The sequence below is a fragment of the Enhydra lutris genome, unplaced genomic scaffold (assembly GCF_002288905.1).
Source record: "Enhydra lutris kenyoni isolate GAN:26980312 unplaced genomic scaffold, ASM228890v2 scaffoldscaffold6, whole genome shotgun sequence".
In the NCBI taxonomy this organism is placed as follows: domain Eukaryota; kingdom Metazoa; phylum Chordata; class Mammalia; order Carnivora; family Mustelidae; genus Enhydra; species Enhydra lutris.
In genome coordinates, this window is record NW_019154090.1 from 2,239,399 (window position 1) to 2,256,174 (window position 16,776).

Here is a 16,776-nt window from a genome sequence, read left to right on the forward strand (position 1 = left end):
CCGCGCCCGCGCCCCCGCCCCCGCCCCGCGCGGCGGGACGTCGGAGCCCGTGTGGGCCGGGGACTTCCGACCCTCCTAGTACTGGGGGGAGAGGGCGGGGACCTGAGGACTGGAGGCGGCTCGGGAGCCCCCTCAGACCCTGGGCGCGCCCTCTGGATGGGGAGCCCCTGCTGCTTAGGCCAACTTCCTGCCCGGCCCCCGGTGGGAGGGCGCTCCCCTTGTGCTCTCTACGTTTAGAGTGTCTTCGCGCCGACTCCCGCAGCCCAGGCCCGCCTCACCGGAGGCTTTGCTGGGCGACCAGGAGTCAGCCCCGAGAGACCAGCCCATCAGAAAAGCGCAGAGCGGAGCGAGACGGGAGATCCGCAGGCGTGCAGACCCCCCAGCGCAGTGCAGAGCTCTGAGTCGGAGCCCCGGCTGCCGTGCGCCCCTAAGGACTGGGGACGGGACTAATTCCTGTTTGCATCAAAACGCAGTTAGGCCTGAGAAGCCAAGAAAGAAATTAGAGGCCCCGGGAAAGAAAAGGAAGAAATTTTCCGCAGAAGAGCCGTCAGGAATGTCAGCGCCGGCTGGCCGGGCCGGCTCCACTAGGCTCTGCTGGTGGGTTTCGGAACGGAGGTGGGATTTATGGGATTTATGTACAGCTTGGAAAATGAGTACATGTTTTTTGCGCGTTTCCTTCTGGCTTGGAGATGGAAGAAAAGTGATTTTTGTTTACTCAAATTTCTTTGTTTTGGTTTGGAGGAGCTGTGTCCAGATTACCTTAGTTCTGGTTTAAGATATGCTTGGCAAAGGAGTGGGGGGAGGATTGAGGACTAGTGTTGAGCTCCAAGGTCAGAGGCAACTTGGGCAGGAGAGCAGAAGAGCTGCAAAAGGGCCTTTTCCTCTCCCCCAGGACCCTCCTACCTGGGCAGGGTGTGCGGCTGGTTAGCTCTCTTGCTTTAGACTTCTGTAATCAGATGAGCCAGGAGGGGCAGGGTAAGATCTACACACAAACCCATGGGGTTTTGTGCAAATTCTCATCCCGTAAGCAAGCCTGTGGGACTAGCAAACGGAACAGCACATCTGTCCTGGCCGCATCTGCCTAGCAGCTCAGAGCACACCCAACTCAGTAGGGGAGTAGGGAGATTCACAGCTCTACAGGGCCCAATGTGCCGAATGTGCCGGCCTCATCACGGTCCGCCTGCAAAGGTCTTCTGCAGACAGTGGGGTTTCATGGACAAGTCCACCCGAAACCCACACTGGGGGAAATTGCATTCCTCAGCCATGAGCTCACATCTCCGAAAGACCCCTGCTGCTGCCCCCCACCCCACCTTATTCAGTGCACTTCATCACGGCCTAGAGAGCTCACACAGGTGTCTTGAAATGTCCATCGCCAGGACCTGCCTTTGTCTTCAGAAGGCGGCCGCATAATGGGAACAAGTCCTGGGGTGTGCGTTCCAGAAGTCAGCGTGGGCTCTGCTGCGCTCCGTCACCTGTGGGAGTGCAGACAGGCCGGCAACTCGACAGCAAAAATGGTGGCGTTGGATGGCGGTCCTGAGGCCCAAACACTGGGCGACACGGCTCCCTGTCTTGGACCACTTGACGCCGTGGAAGGACACCGTGACTTCAAACAGGGCGTGTGGGATCCGCAGCCTTGAGTCGGGCGGAGATGCAAGAGCTTTGGGTAAAGGAACGCAGAGTCGTCCTCACTCAGTAAGTGGGCTCTGTTAGCATCCATCTAGCACAGCGGGGTGAGGGCAGGTAGGGACACGGGCTGGCAGCCTCTCACCCAGGCCCTGCGACCCCAGCAGGGAGCACTTCCCAAACTCACTTGCCGGAGGAAGTGCTTTGTACACATAAACCGGCATTTTCGGGAAAATGCTCTCAGAGTACTGCAGTAACTGAGGAAAGTCCAGTAGAGAGCATTGGTTTATCATGCTTGCTGTGAACGAGGCAGTGAGGACGCCTTTAGAGAGGAAGCAGAAATAGGGTCTAAAATGCACGGCCGTGGAGGACAAAAGATGGTTTGTGGCTCGGCCACCTGACAGGGGACCCTCACACCCAGACCAGCAGCAGCAACACTCCTTGGGAGTGTGTTCAAAAGGCAGAACCTCGGGCCACGCCCCCAGACCTACAGTAGAGGAATCTGCCTGGGACCAGACTTACCCTCCATGTTCCTCTGTCCTCAGATCATCTGCTCCAGAATCCCAGAGAGTCTCCCCAGAAATTCAGATTCCTGGGCTCCACCGAAGCCTTCCGACGTGGGGCTTTGGGGCGTGGGGCCCCAGAGCTGGTCTCTTAACAACCTCTTGGGTAGATACCAGCTTTGGAGAACCACTGGCCTATCCCACGGGTAAAAAGCAGATCCTGGGAGTCTCATAAAATGCTCTTTCCTGGGCCCTGCTTTGTATCTGCGGAATCGGGCCCTTTGGGAGCAAACCTGGGAATCAGCATGACATTAGACAACCTCTGATACAGGCAGGGGCCCTGAGAGAGGACCCCAGCCAGCCCTGCTCTGCCGAGCCTCCAAGGACTCCATCCCACTGGGAGGAGGGCCTATGATCTCTGCCTGCTTCGTAAAGAGCCCGAGAGAAAAGTGTGCTTTGTTTCTAAGAGAGATTAGGAAAATTCTTTTGGGAGGGTAGCAGGTGAGTGACGGGTCCCTCTCCACACCTGTAAACTGTTGAGTGTAATTGGTCTGCAGATGTTTGCGGAGCGTGGTGGATAGACTTCCTTCCCCACTTGTGGAGGTGAGGCTGGGAAGGGGCTCATCCCCAGGAGCAAATCACATGCCTGTATCGGGGCTGTATTTTCCTGCCTTTTCATCTGATGTTAATTTGCTTTCCCCACTCATCATTCTGGTTTAGACACTTCAACGGTAGATGAAAGCTGTTTTGTAAAGAAAGCCGGGAGGTGGTAGTAAAAGGTGTGTTCCTGGAATGTTAAGGAATCTTTGTGGGCAGTTCAGGGTCGTCAAGGCCCAGCAGAAGTGAGCGAAATCATCCGGACCCCCAGCTCAGGAAAGCCTCCCCTCGTGGAACAGAGAACAGTCTTGAAGGAAACGGCGAGACGGAGAGAGAGAGACAGGTCTGCACAAGCCCTCTCCGCTGTTATTTCTGAGGACGCCTGGGCCACAATGCTGAGTGACTGCTTTTGTTTCCAACAACATCGTCGTCCCCTTGACCGGGTGCTGGTGTTTACTGTGCGCCAGGCCCTGCCTGAAAGGTCTTTGACTCATTATCCGGTGTCACCGTCATGTAGGAAGAAGGTGGCGTTTCCCCCGGACAGAAGCCAGGCCTGGATATGCTGAGGGCCTGCGTGCTAGGCAGTGTGCCTGAGGACCGAGGGGACCACCCCCAGGCTCTGGTGCAGAGACCCAGGGGTCAGGCCAGCCCTCCACCCCACACCCTGCCCCGGGTGCAAGGCATCCCTCCCACTGCCCTGTGCCGGGACACCTGCCTTTTTGCGTGGGAGGTGGCTTCTCTGCCGCTCACCCCTCCCTTTCTCAGGGGCCACTGCTCCTCTGGAACGGGGATGGGGGGCAGGAGATGCAGCTAGCTCAGAAGACTCAGGATGGCTCAGTCCCACGAGCCCAGGACCTGCTGCAGAGGGAAGACGTGTCCTGGCAGCAGGAGGAGAACGGCCACCTCAGGATCCCAGAGGGTGTTGGTTCTGCGTCGCTGTTTTCTCGTCTGCTTCCTGTCTGCTCTACAAAAGTGGGGGAGCTCCGGTGTTGGGAGCTGGGACACATGTCACAACTATGCCAATAACAGAGTGCTCCTCACGGCCGGCCGTGGCGTCCGACGCATCGTGAGCTGGTTCTGAGAAGCAGCTGACAGAAGGAGGAAGGAGGTCAGGCTGACCTCGCAGATGCGGGTGGCCTAGGACATGTCGTGTCAGCGAGAGAGCCCCAGCGCACCCTATTAGCGAGCCCCTGTGGCGGCACCCAACCCCAGTCCCCGGGAGCACGGCCCTGTCCCACTCCCCTGCGCCCCGGGACCCCCTCACCTGGGACGGAGCTGCGTCCATCTGTATCTTGGGTGTCCTATATCCCCATAGCATCAGGATGGGAGCGGAGAAATGATGTTTTAATCCATGTACTTTCTTTTTCTTTTTCTGACGGTTCTTCTCCCAAAGCATATTGTGCAGGTATCTACTTCCCTCCCCCAGGGACTGAGCCCATCATCTCTCACCTGGACCCCTCCAGCCACCTCCTCCCCTCCACTCTCCCTGTAAACCAGGCCCATCGGGGCCCCATTGGAAACGTGAATCAGAGAACATCACATCATGCCCCTGCTTCAAGCCCTCAGGTCGGACCCTCCTGGACCGTCGATGATGTCTCCATGGTCCACAAGGACCTATGCCATCTGGTCCCCACTGTGACTCCACCCCCACCCCCATGGGCCTCACTCCTCAGAGCTGCTTCATGCATCCCAGTCTCTGTACTTGCTGTTTGGAACATTCTGTCCCCAGGTCTTTGCCCGGCCGACTGCCGCCCAGCACGCAGCCTCCCCAGAGAGAGGCCTGGCCAGCCCCCTGCAAGGCTGCTCACGCACCTCCCCCTCCGCCAGGACCCTTCACACCTGTCACCCCACCTCTCAGCTCCGCTCATGTTTGCAATGGGGCAAGGGGCAGCTCTGCCCGACCCATGGCTCTCTCCCTCCCGGCACCAGGCCCAGCATCAAACAGATGAATAGGAAAGTGGAGCAGGGGACAAGGCCGGTCTCCCGAAACTCAGCCTTGGAGGAGGGAGGACGTCCTTCAAGCCAGAGGACACCTTCTCTTTGCTGGCACACTCCAGGGCAGGAGCAGGACAACTGGGGGCCAGAGGAGGCTGCTTCAAGGGGAACAAGCCGATGATAGGACTTTCGGAAGGGGGCAGGGGCTGCAAGGAAGGCGATGACCGTGTGCATGCAGAGGACAGCAATTAACCAGTGAAACAGGTGTTAGATTTAAGGGAGTGAGAGCAGGGAAGGGGGGACTTTGGAAGTACAAGCAGACCGGGGGCAGCCATGAAGCACAAGAGAGACCAGGAAAACAGAAAGCAGGTGAAGCTCTAGGAGTCACAGCTCTCCGCAGCTGGGGACCCTGTGTGGGGCTTCAGCCCCCGGGAGAGGGGGGCTTCTCCCTGCTGAGGGGCTGCCGGACACTTTCAAGTTACATTTAGCTGGTGCTGTCATCGAGCTTTTGGGGATCAGTGCAGATCCCCTTCTCTAGGACACAGGTCCCGGGGCGCTGGAAGGTGGCTGGGCAACTTGGGGAGTGGCCGGGGTTTCCAGTCCCGCGTGGGTGGCTCGGGGCAGGGGCACGTGTGCAGTAGAGGCCGAAGCACCGGCTTCTCTGAGGGCGGGGCCGGAGACGCGGCCTGTCCTCAAGGAGCAAGGCCTCCTTCTGCTTCCTGGGTCTGCGATTGAAGCTCTGATGGGGAATTAGCCTCAGAGGCAGATGGATGAAGTCACTTGCCTAGAAACATGACCGCCTCCTGATCCCGGTAGAGGGTCCCTTCTTCGGGGTCAGGCAGGGATTCCCGAACTTGTGTGGCAAGACCCCTTCGCCAGCGTCCTCAGGATATGGATGCCTGGACCTGAGCCCGCCCCACAGATTCATGTTCCACTAATACCGGCGGAGCGTCAGCGTGCCCAGCACTCCCCAGGGGACTCCGAGTGCACACGCAGGCCGAGGCATTGCATCACTTTCAAATGCTGCCATCTTGGATGTCCCATTGTGACTTAATTTTTACTGTCCCTCCGTGGGCAGGACAAACAAAGACCTGGTTTGATGGAGAGACTCGGGCAGGTCGTCAGAGCGGCAGTCATCTCCCCTATCTGGACAGACGGCGTCAGAGTGGGGGTCTCGGGAGAGCCAGCAGGGCTCAAGGCTGCTGGGTGCTGCGTGTGGGCAGGAGAGCCCTGGCGGAAGAAGGTGGGGAGAACACGTGGCTCTCCGCAGTGCTCACCGGGCAACCCAGCTGTCGAGCTCAGACTTGTAGAACGGCTTCCAGGGGCAAGAATGCCACCGAAGCAAATGGCCTCCACCTGGGTCTCCGGATGCAGAAGAGGGGAGTCCCGGGTGCATGAGTGGAGGCAGGTGCTGGGGCATCGAGGAGGTATGGGAGGGCACAGAATGACCCGGGGGGTGCAAGAGCCCATTTGCCCCAGAAGCCGCAGGGAGGAGGGTCCCCAGGTCCCCAGGGAAGGTCCCCAGCAGAAGGCTGAGTGTCGTAGACCAGCCTGCAGCTGATGGCTGGGTGAATCCTGGGGACGTGTGGGCGGTGCTCGTCTCGTGAGGACAGTCTCGGTACCACCACACCCACCTGCGGCAGCCCCGTTTCCCTGAGGCTTGGAGAGGGCCGTGGTTTGCTCTGAGTGGAGCAGCTCATTCAGAATAGACTGGGGAGATGCCCACACATCCGTCAACAGCCCTGGGTCCTCCTGGGGGAGCATCTGAGCGCCACAGTTAAAAGCTCCAAAGAAAGCCGTGTTCTGGAGCATTCGTGAACTAAGGAAGAAGAGAGAAGACTGGAGGCCCGATCTGGAGCACGGCCGCTGCCCAGAGACTGTAAGGGTGCTCGCCCTGGACCATAGCGAGCCGCCTCCTGAACCAAAGGTGGGGAAGGCCTGTTGGATCTAGCAGCCGGCATCTCTGCTCAGCGAGTCTGGGCTCCCGTGCCGGGATTCATGGATCCACTCGCGGCTCCTGCTCTGAACAAGGGCTGTGCTGTATTCCAGGGGACACGCCGCTGTCCCCACGGTTCTCAGCGTCCAGTGCAGAGAGTAGAGCTCGAACACCGGTACAGGGCCAGGGATGGGAGGCTCTGGGAAGGCAGGCACAGCAGCCACCTCTCACGTGCGTGGGCCTGGGGCTTCAGCTCGTCCTTACCGCCTCCCTGCTCCGGAAGTGGGACAGGCAGCATCAGCCGCAATTTACAGGTGAGAAAAAGCAGACGTGTCCAGCTCTGGGGTTAGAGGACAGGTGCCATTCTCCGCCCAGAGACCCGGCATTCAGGGTTCTGGGGGCTGTCGGTCCAGGGTGGGGCTGTGTGTCCGCCATCATACTGTCGTACCGATGCTTGCCCCGCCCTAAAATTGCCCGGTGCTCTGCTGCCTGTGCTCACTTCCCTCGGGCCCCCACAACCACTGGTCTTTTTTTTTTTTTTTAAACAATAGCTAAGGATGGGAATTTGTATTATAATTTTTTTTTAATATTGTATTTGTTTATTTGACAGAGAGACACAGCGAGAGAGGGAACACAAGCAGGGGGAGTGAGAGAGGGAGAAGCAGGCTTCCCACCAAGCCGGGAGCCCGATGCGGGGCTCGATCCCAGAACCCTGGGATCATGACCTGAGCCGAAGGCAGACGCTTAACGACTGAGCCACCCAGGTGCCCCAACCACTGGTCTTTTACTGTCTCCATGGTTCTGCCTTTTCCAGAAGGCCATGCGGTGGGAACCGTACAGTGTGTAACTTTCTCTGATTGCCTTCTCTCACTTAGCGATGCGCACTGACGGTTCCCCACATCGGTTCAGCCCCGAAGAATGGTCCATCGTCTGATCCTACCATGGTTTATTTATCCCGTCACCTGTTTAAGGACCTCATGTTGGTTTCCCAATATCCCTGGGTTTTCAACCAGTGACGACTACAGGCTCTTCCCCTAGACGAATTTCAGGTAAGTCTGTGGCTTCTCCCCTGACTTCTGTGCTCCTTGGGGCCCAGGATCCCAACCTCGGACCCTGCAGCCTGGCCCCATCAGGTGGATTGGGAGACGGCCCCTGGCTCCTGGCTGTGAGCTGGGGGTGGCTTAGGGCTGTTGCTCGGTGGCCTCCCCCTCCCACCGCTGTTGCCTCCATGCCCACGACCCCCACGGCCTGAGGTGAGCTCTGTGGTCCTGGTGCCTGCTGGCCGTACTCCCATCTCTTCCGAGTCCTAGCGAGCACCTTTTGCAATTAACAAAGTGGCCCTCACTCTCTCCCACTTAGGTACTTAGGATTCGCGAACTGGCAAGGATGAGAGTCAGCATTTATAAACAGTCTCCTTCTTTTTGGGATTTCAATGACTATTATGATTGCTCTCGCTTTCATTTATAAATTATTGCTGGGAAGGCACATTCTGAACAAATACTCATTGCTCTTAAGAGATAATGATCTCCGGCGAGCGCCACAACCTTCCCCTGCAGAAGCCTGTTTACTGCTCTGGAGATGTGCGTCGGGAGGAATGTGGTAGAAGCTCCAGGGAGAGAGTGTGCCAGCAGACCGAGGGCTGGCGTTGCGGGCAGCCGGCTCTAGTGCGCGTGGTCGGGAAGCTCCCGTCCAGGTGGAACCGAGGAAGGAAGAGCCGCCTTCCCCATGGACCTATTCGAGGCCAAAGACAGTGAGCTTCCATGCACCATCCTACTTTATCCTCTCGCCCCTTTTCGGAAGTAGAGCTCACTGCTGTCGTCATTCACTCGGGAAGAACCGAGACCCATGCACAAAGCAGCTTGGCCTGAATGATGGCAGAGTCTTTGCTGCTCTCCCCACTGAGAGGTGAAGCTCGTTGCCCTCCCCCGAATCTGGGGACTTGGTTGGCCAAATGTGATAGAGCTGAGGTTGGATCCTTTGAGACTAGCCCCCCGGGGACCTCTTGCTGCACACTCCCTGGGTCCCTGAGCTGTCATGTGCACAGTCTGGCCCCGCGGAGACCCCCACTGGAGTGGCCAGGTGCACAGTGCCTGGCTCTGTCATTGCCATCCTGTGAGTGAAGCTCTCCGGGACTCTCCAGAACAGCCTGTCCTCCACTGGGTACCACCGAGTCACCTTCCCTGATGTTGGGGAAGAACCAGCTGAGGTCTGTCCAAGTTCCTGACCCATAAAACTGTGAGACATAATTAGAAGTTGAGGTTTTATGACCCTAAGTTATGGGACAATTTGTTACATGGCAATAGATAAGTAACTGTGACATTGCCCGGAGTAGAAGGTGGGGAGCTAGACCCGTGCAACTGTTTCCAAACCTGCTCACTTAGCCAGTCATGGTTCCGACACAGGAAGGAAACCCGTTCTCGTGCCCCTGGTGCCTCTGATGCTCGGGAGCTGTCCGGGGCAGCCCTTGTTCTTGTTGGGGTGGGGGGAGGCCTGGGTTCCTCTAGGTGTCCCCGGGGAACAGGCAAGCCAAGTGAGCTGATGTGGCCCAACATCTAGTTGATTTCGGCCTTAGACACAGAAATGGAGCTGAAAATCCCAACCATCCTAGTAGGTTTGCTTCTCTCTCGCAGCTGGAGGGAAGTAGCAGCCCCAGGAGGCCAGACTCAGCACGCAAGCCCCCTCCACACCCTCCCTTCACGCACGGAATGCGTTATTCTGCTCACTCTGCGGTTTGCAGGGGGCAAGGCAAGACAAGAACTGTGCATCTCAACTCATGTTTTCTCCGACACCAGAAGCAGGCAGGGGAAGCGAAAAGACAAAAACAAAACAAAAAGAGTGAAACAATGACTTCCAGAAACTGAACATGGGTGACACGCCCTTCGTCAGGCTGAGCAGTGTGGGCTGTGCTGGAGGGTTCCTATCAGACGGGGGCAGCTGCGTGGGCATGAGCCTCTCGGCGATCACACAAAGGGCACTGGGGGACATTTGTTGCCTGTGCTGCACTGTACGTGGACAGAATTCCCCCAGAGGGAGAGGTGGGGGAGATACATATAAACGGCCTAGTAGATGGTAAACGTGGGACCTGCTTCTGTGATGCTACAACTCCCTGGTCCCACTGACGTCGGAGGCCAGACGGGATGACTCCGGCCCTGGGGTTCTGATGAGTGATGCTGCATGGGAGGAGTGGCCTCTGCCACGGAGAGCTCTCGAGCAAGAGGGAGGGAGCGTGCACAGCCGAGGACAGAACAAGCCTTCCAAGTTGACTCGGTGGAGGTGACTTGTTCCCCAGGCACCAGGTGGGAGGTTCCTCCCAGACCGGCCCTGCTCCTTGAGCCTGTCTCGTAAACGATATTTGGGATGTGCAGTTCGCTCAGCGCAGCCCCAGAGCCTGGAATGGCAGAGACACCCCTACATCCCAGCCAGGGTGAGCTGGTGGCCCCAGGGCAGGCTCTGCACTGAAGCTGGGGCCCCGGCTTGGTCAGAGCCCTAATATTCACTGAGCACCCGGGCAGCTGCCTACCTCAAGCCCTGGAGGTCACTCATTCTGCCTCTCAGACACCCCTCACCCCTCCACAGGCTGAACCCAAGAGGTGTGTGTGTGTGTGTGTGTGTGTGCGCGCGCGTGCGGAGTTGAGGCATGCAGACAATCCCTGGGGTCAGCCTGCAGCCCAGGTGGGTGTTGATGGACGAGGACCTCAGCTCCTATCCCTGGTAAAGTCGATCTGTCAGGTTGTCAGAGTGCAAAGTGATCCAAATGTGTGGCAGAAACAGATCATTGAGAAGCAACTTTCTGAGCAAAGCTCCAGGTGTTTCTGGTCAGTAACCCGCCAATAAGGCACGCTCTCCCCTCCCTATCTCCCTACTCCTGAGAGCATCTTTATTTTCTCTTGAGTGAAAATGCATTCAGTCATTTGTTCTTTTACTGTGATAAGAACAATTACCATGAGCCGTACCCTCTTTATAAACTCATAGGTACACAGAATGATACTGTTACCCACGGGCTTAAGTTGTATTGTTCATCTCTAGAACTTACTCAAACTTTACACACACTGAAGGACAGCTCCCCACTCCCCAGTCCCTGGAAACCCCCATTCTACTCTCTGTTTCTGTAAGTCTGACTATTTTAGCTACTTCACGTAACTGGAGTTACCCAGTTTTTGTCCTTCTGTGTCTGGCTTAATCACTCAGCATCATCCCCTCTGGGTTCATCCATGTCGTTGTAAATGGCAGTTTTTTCTTCTTCTTAAATCTGAATAATGTTCTGTTGTCTGCATACACCACATTTTCTTTATCCATCCACTCGCAGATGGACCCTGAGGTTTTCTTCCACCTCTTGGCTACTGCGAGTAATGCTGTGATGAAGACGGGAGTGTGTATACATGTTTCTCAAGCACACGTGAAGTATTCCTTAAGATAGATCACATATTAGGTCACAAAACTAGTCTAACAGATTTAGGATGACTGAAATCATAACAAGTATCTTTTCTAATCACAATGGAATGAAACTACAGATAAAATAGCAGAAGAAATATGAGAAAATTCACAAACACACACTCTTGGACAACCAACAGATCAAAAAAGAAATAAAAAGGGATTTTAGAAAATGTCTTGAGAAAACAAAAGCAAAAACACAACATAAAATGTATAGGATGCAGCAAAAGCAGTACCAAGAGAGAAGTTTATAGTGATAAATTCTTACTGGAGAACAGAAGCAAGAGCTCAGATAAACAAGCTGACGTGACACCTCCTTGAACTAAAAAGGAAGAACAAACTAAGCCCAAAGTTAGCAGAGGGAAGGAAATAATAAAGATTAGAGTGGAAATAAATGAAATAGAGAAGTTTTAAAAAATAGAAAAAATCACCAAAACTTAGGTGTTTTTCTGAAATATTAAAAAAAAATGGACAAAACTTTAGCCAGACTAAAAACAATCTAAGAAAAAAAGACTCAAGATTAGAAAGAGGAGACATTACAACAGATCCCACAGGAAACCAAAGATCATTAGAGACTGTGAATAATTTTAAGCCAACAAATAGGACAACCTAGGAGAAATGGATAGATTCCTAGGAACATACAACCCACTGAGACTGAATCAGGAAGAAAGAGAAAATCTGAACAGATCAATGATGACTAAGGAAATTGATCAATCAAAAATCTCCCAACAAAGAAAAGCCTGGAACCAGATGGCTTTACTGGTGAATTCTACCAAACATTTAAAAGAAAATCAGGGGCACCTGGGTGGCTCAGTGGGTTAAAGCCTCTGCCTTCGGCTCAAGTCATAATCTCAGGGTCCTGGGATTGAGCCCTGAATCAGGCTCTCTGCCCAGCAAGGAGCCCGCTTCCTTTTTTCTCTCTCTCTCTGCCTCCCTGCCTACTTGTGATATCTGTCTGTCAAATAAATAAATAAATAATCGTTAAAAGAAAAAAAATTTTTTTAAAGAAAATCTGCTCCAATCCTTCTCAAATTGCTGCAAAAAATTAAAGAGATCGGAATACTTCCAAAATCATTTTATGAGGCCAGTGTTACCCTGACATCAAAACCAGAAAGAGACACAAGAAAGTTGTTTTCATCAGGCAATATCCCTGACAAATATGGATTAGCAAACTGAATACAACAGCATATTGATAAGATGTGGACACCAAGTGGGTTTTGTCCCGATGCAAGGATGGCTTAGCCTACAAACATCAAGTAATGTGACCCACCACATTAACAGAACAGAGGGGAAAAATCATATGATCATCTCAATAAATTTGGAAAAAGCATTTGACAAAATTCAAGTCCCTTCATTGGAGAAAACTCTCAGCAGATTAGAAATAGAAAGAAATGCCCCTCAACACAACCAAGGCCCCATATGCCAAACCCACAGCTCACACCACACTCAGGGGTGGAAAAAGAGCTTTTCCCTTCAGATCCGGAACAAGGCAAGGATGCTTGCTCCTACTGTTGCTACTCAACATAGCACTGGGAGTCCAAGCCAGAGCAATCTGGCAAAAGAAAGAGATGAAGTCATCCAAACTGGAAGAGAAAAGCAAAGTTATCTGTTTGCAGATGACACAATCTTATATGGAGAAGACTTTAGAGACCACCCCACCCCCATGTGCAAAGTAAAAGTTATAAGAAAAAAATCCACATGCAGAAATCAGCTGAGATAGCCTTAAGAAAACTGTGTGCAAGCCAGGCTCTGTCTCAGGCTCTGCTTTCAGTAAATCCACCCGAGGCCAGAGGACCCCGTGGGTTTTCAGATGGAACCGCCTCCCAGAAGCACCCCTGCGCCAGGAGAGACTGGCCCCGGGTCTTGCACAACCGCACCAACAGACTCGGGAAAACCCTGTGCGCTGTCTTCCCTGAAGGTCATGGGAAGCACACATTTGGGCAGAAGGCAGGCAGAGAGTTTTAAGCACATCGACATAAAATCATAACGAAGCCCTCATTTCCAACCGTGCAGCTGACACTGGGCTTTACCCCTTCCAGCATCATCAGAATCAGGGAAAGCTCCCACACAAAAGGGAGACACAGGGTCTCCAACCCAGACCGTGTTTTCTGTTGTAATCAGAAACCCAAGCATTGTCTGAGCTTTGGCTGGTTCCCTGGGGTCTAGAAGAAAGTCAGGATCGGGCCTCCATGCTACAGGATCCGGTGGCAGCCTGGCCACATCCGGGGGCACGTGTCTGCACAGCTTTCTACATAATTGTGTGTGTTCATTTACATAGATTTTCCTGTTGTGTGCAAAATGCCATTGACTCCAGCTATGTAAAGTAAAGTAAAGTAAAATTAATAGTTCAACCTAAGTCAAGTGTATTCACACATATTATTCATGGCCACTGGGAGAGGGGAGCTAGTGGCAGGCAGCTGGGCAAAGGGCTCAGCCATCTGCCCCGGCTCTGAATCACAAGGGCGGGGGTCGACTCAGCTGGCAAGAAAGGCCGGCTGGATGCTGGGGGAATATCTAGTTGCCTCTGAAGCAGTAACACTGGGGTGGGGGGGGGCTGAAAATGCTGGAAGAGGTGACATACAGTTTCAAAGAAAAGACCTTAGAGAAAACCCACCTTTCAGTTTTCATTTTAAAATGATACATTTCCTCCATACAATCGGATCACTTCGCACTCTGACAACCTGAGAGATTGCTTTTACAAAGGATAGCACTTGAAGGAATTCAAAGACTACCATTAACTCAGAAGCAGACTCTTGTGGCTGCAAGGAGAGCCAAACCATTGCAGGAAGGGGTGGGGAGACTGTGGACTCAGTATCTGGGGTCTCAGTTGTATCATCAAGATATCACCCTCCAGTTAGAATAAATTCTGCCTCATACTGGCTTATGCTTAAAAAAAAAAAAAAAGAAAAAATAGAATATTATCTATTGACTCAGGTAACTCAAAAGCCCAGACATTCTTTGTCTTCAGGCATGGCTGGATCCAGGTGCTAAATAGGTTTCTTTTGACCTCTGTCCTTTGTTTGGTTCTATACTGCACATATTAGCTTCATTTTGAATAAGCTTTCTCCTTCTATTAGCAAGATGGCCACTGGCAGCCCTTTTGTACCCTTGTCAATAGCCCAAGCAACAGAAGACCTCACCTGACTAGTCATCTGAATACGAGTCCTGAATGGACCAACCTGGTCTTTGTAGCCCTGGAAACTAGACACTGTTTGGGACGAGTCAGTGCTGATTGGCTGTGTCTGGGTCACATGACCACACAGAGGGTGGGGTCCCTCCACCTGCCCCTTGCTGATGAGGAGTGGAATCCCCAGGTGCACCCCGAGGGTCTGTTACCAGCAGAAGGGGTGGGGGTGGGGCCTGGGAAGGCAGAAACCACGGAGTTCCCCGAAAAGAGGGCAGCTGAGCCCAGCTCTCCAACCTAGGCCTGGGCTCCTGCCTTCAGAGCCCAGGACGTGTCTTGCCTTGAATGTGTGTCATCTGTGCACGCGTATGCCCGTGGCCCCGGAGGATACATTTTGGGAAATGAGGCTGTTGTCAAAAGGTCCATACATCTGTAATGTTCTTATATTCCATCTCACTTTCTTTAGACGCAGCCTTGAAGAGAAGTCGCTTTGCTGTCAGCGAGCAGCTTGCCTCTTTAATGATTCACACGACCTGCTCTGGGGCCCCGTCAGTGACTCCAGACAACCTTGGGGGCAGCGTGCGAAGGCATTCTGCCCTCTCCTGGGGCAGCGCTGCCTCTGTGTACTCACCTTGTGCGGGGCGAGGTGGGTCCTGCTCCTGTCACCGAGCGGGACCCCGCAGGAGCCCGGGGGCTGGCGGGCAGCTCCTCTAAATCACAAGGATGGTGACACAGCGCCATGTCACCTTCAGAGGGTGCGGCGCCCACAGAGTTGGCTTTGAGCAGTGAAATTGAAACTAAATGGAATTTCAGGGGTGACAGTGGCGGGGGCTGGGGGTGGCGAGGCTGTCTTTGTGGCGTAAATTCAGATGTATTATAAAAATTACTGCCCGCCTCTAAAGAACTTGGCGCGGGTCCAGGAGACGGACAGACACCAGATTCGTGTTTACCCAGCGAGCTTCAGCAGACTTTCAGTCTATTTACAGGCGTAACAGGTGCATGACAGACTGCCTTGAATGTACGAGTTATCGGTTCTGCTATAAATGAAATTAATAATATGAGGTGGGGGAGGTGGAAGGATAATGCGTCACCCAAGCCAGCTGAGCTCGGAGACCGGAGACCAGGCTTCAAGCGAGGGAGGTTTTCCGACCAACTGCGGTGCCTTCCCCTGGGTCGTCGAAATAGGAAGAAAAGGCACAGTCTTGCGCAGGTGAGCAGCCAGCAAATACATCTGGGAGGACGGGGGAGGTGGTAACACAGAAGCCCGTCCCTCCCTTCCAGGGCTCTCGATGGTTCTCCACATCCAGCCTTCCTGCCACTGAGGCGTGCACGAAACCAGGAAACGCCCTTTATTACAGGCAGATGCAGCGACATCATTACACACGTCTCCCGGTTTATTAGAAGCAACCGTGGGGCAGCCTGGGATCCTGGGCTCCCACATGGAAATAACCACGCAGCCCGCCCGGGTGTGGCTGGCAAGGGACTCACGGAGGTGGTCGAGGTAGAACAGAGCCGTGGCCTGCTTCAGGGGGCTCGGGGCCTCTTGGCGTTCTGTGTGTGACTGCAGACCGTCTGCCAGGCCACACGCCCTCGCCCCTGATGGCGCACTGTGGTCTGCCCCTATGCTCTGCACTCTGCGCATTACTGTGACTATCATGGACACAGACAACAGAAGCGTCCCCGGGGGCTGGAGTGCACAGGGCTCCCCCCTGCCCCGCGCTCGGCCCCCAGGCGCAGAGGATGTGCGGCGGAGTCTGTGTAGTTTGGAGACGAGGGATTGGCAAAGGGTTGTTTGTAACACGCACACGCACTTGCACATGCACAGTTCCGTGTTCTCCACAGGCATTTTTCACCCATTCACCAAAATACTAAACCTGAATAATTCACCCCAAACTCATATCCAATAATGTCACACCTCACCGAGACGGACGGGGATAGCGAGTAACAAGCCTGCCGGCCTCGGGATCTCCCGTCGCTCTGGGCAAACACAAACGAGGAAGGACAGAGCCCGCGGGAGAGGGCGAGGCCTGGCTTGGACACCCTTCCCTTTCCCGGCTCTGCTGGGACGCGGGAGGCCTGGCCGTTGCCCGTCAGAGCCGGGAAGCTTTATTGTTATTGGAATAAAGCAGTGGTTTGAAAGCGATGGCAAGCAGCGGGGAGCCCTAAGCTCGCCACCACGAGCGTCACACAGCCCGGCTTCGGCCGCGCCCCGGGCAGCGCCCGGGTGCCGTGTCTGTCGGGCCTTTTAGGAGGCCGAGTTCACCTGGGCGAGCTGTGCCTTTTGCAAGCATTCCGGGACCCTGGGACAGGATAGAACTGGGCCGAACCCTCAGCTTCCTCTATGCTTGGACCTCAGCAACCTGTTTCCCTGATGGCAGAGGACACTGACCTGGATGTGGTCTGGGCGTGACCTGAGTGTGGCCTGAGTGTGATCTGGGTGTGGCTTGAGTGTGATCTGGGTGTGGTCTGAATGTGGTCTGAATGTGGTCTGAATGTGGTCTGAGTGTGGCTTCAGTGCGGACTGGGTGTGGCCTGAGTGTGATCTGGGTGTGGTCTGAATGTGGTCTGAATGTGGTCTGAGTGTGGCTTCAGTGCGGACTGGGTGTGGCCTGAGTGTGATCTGGGTG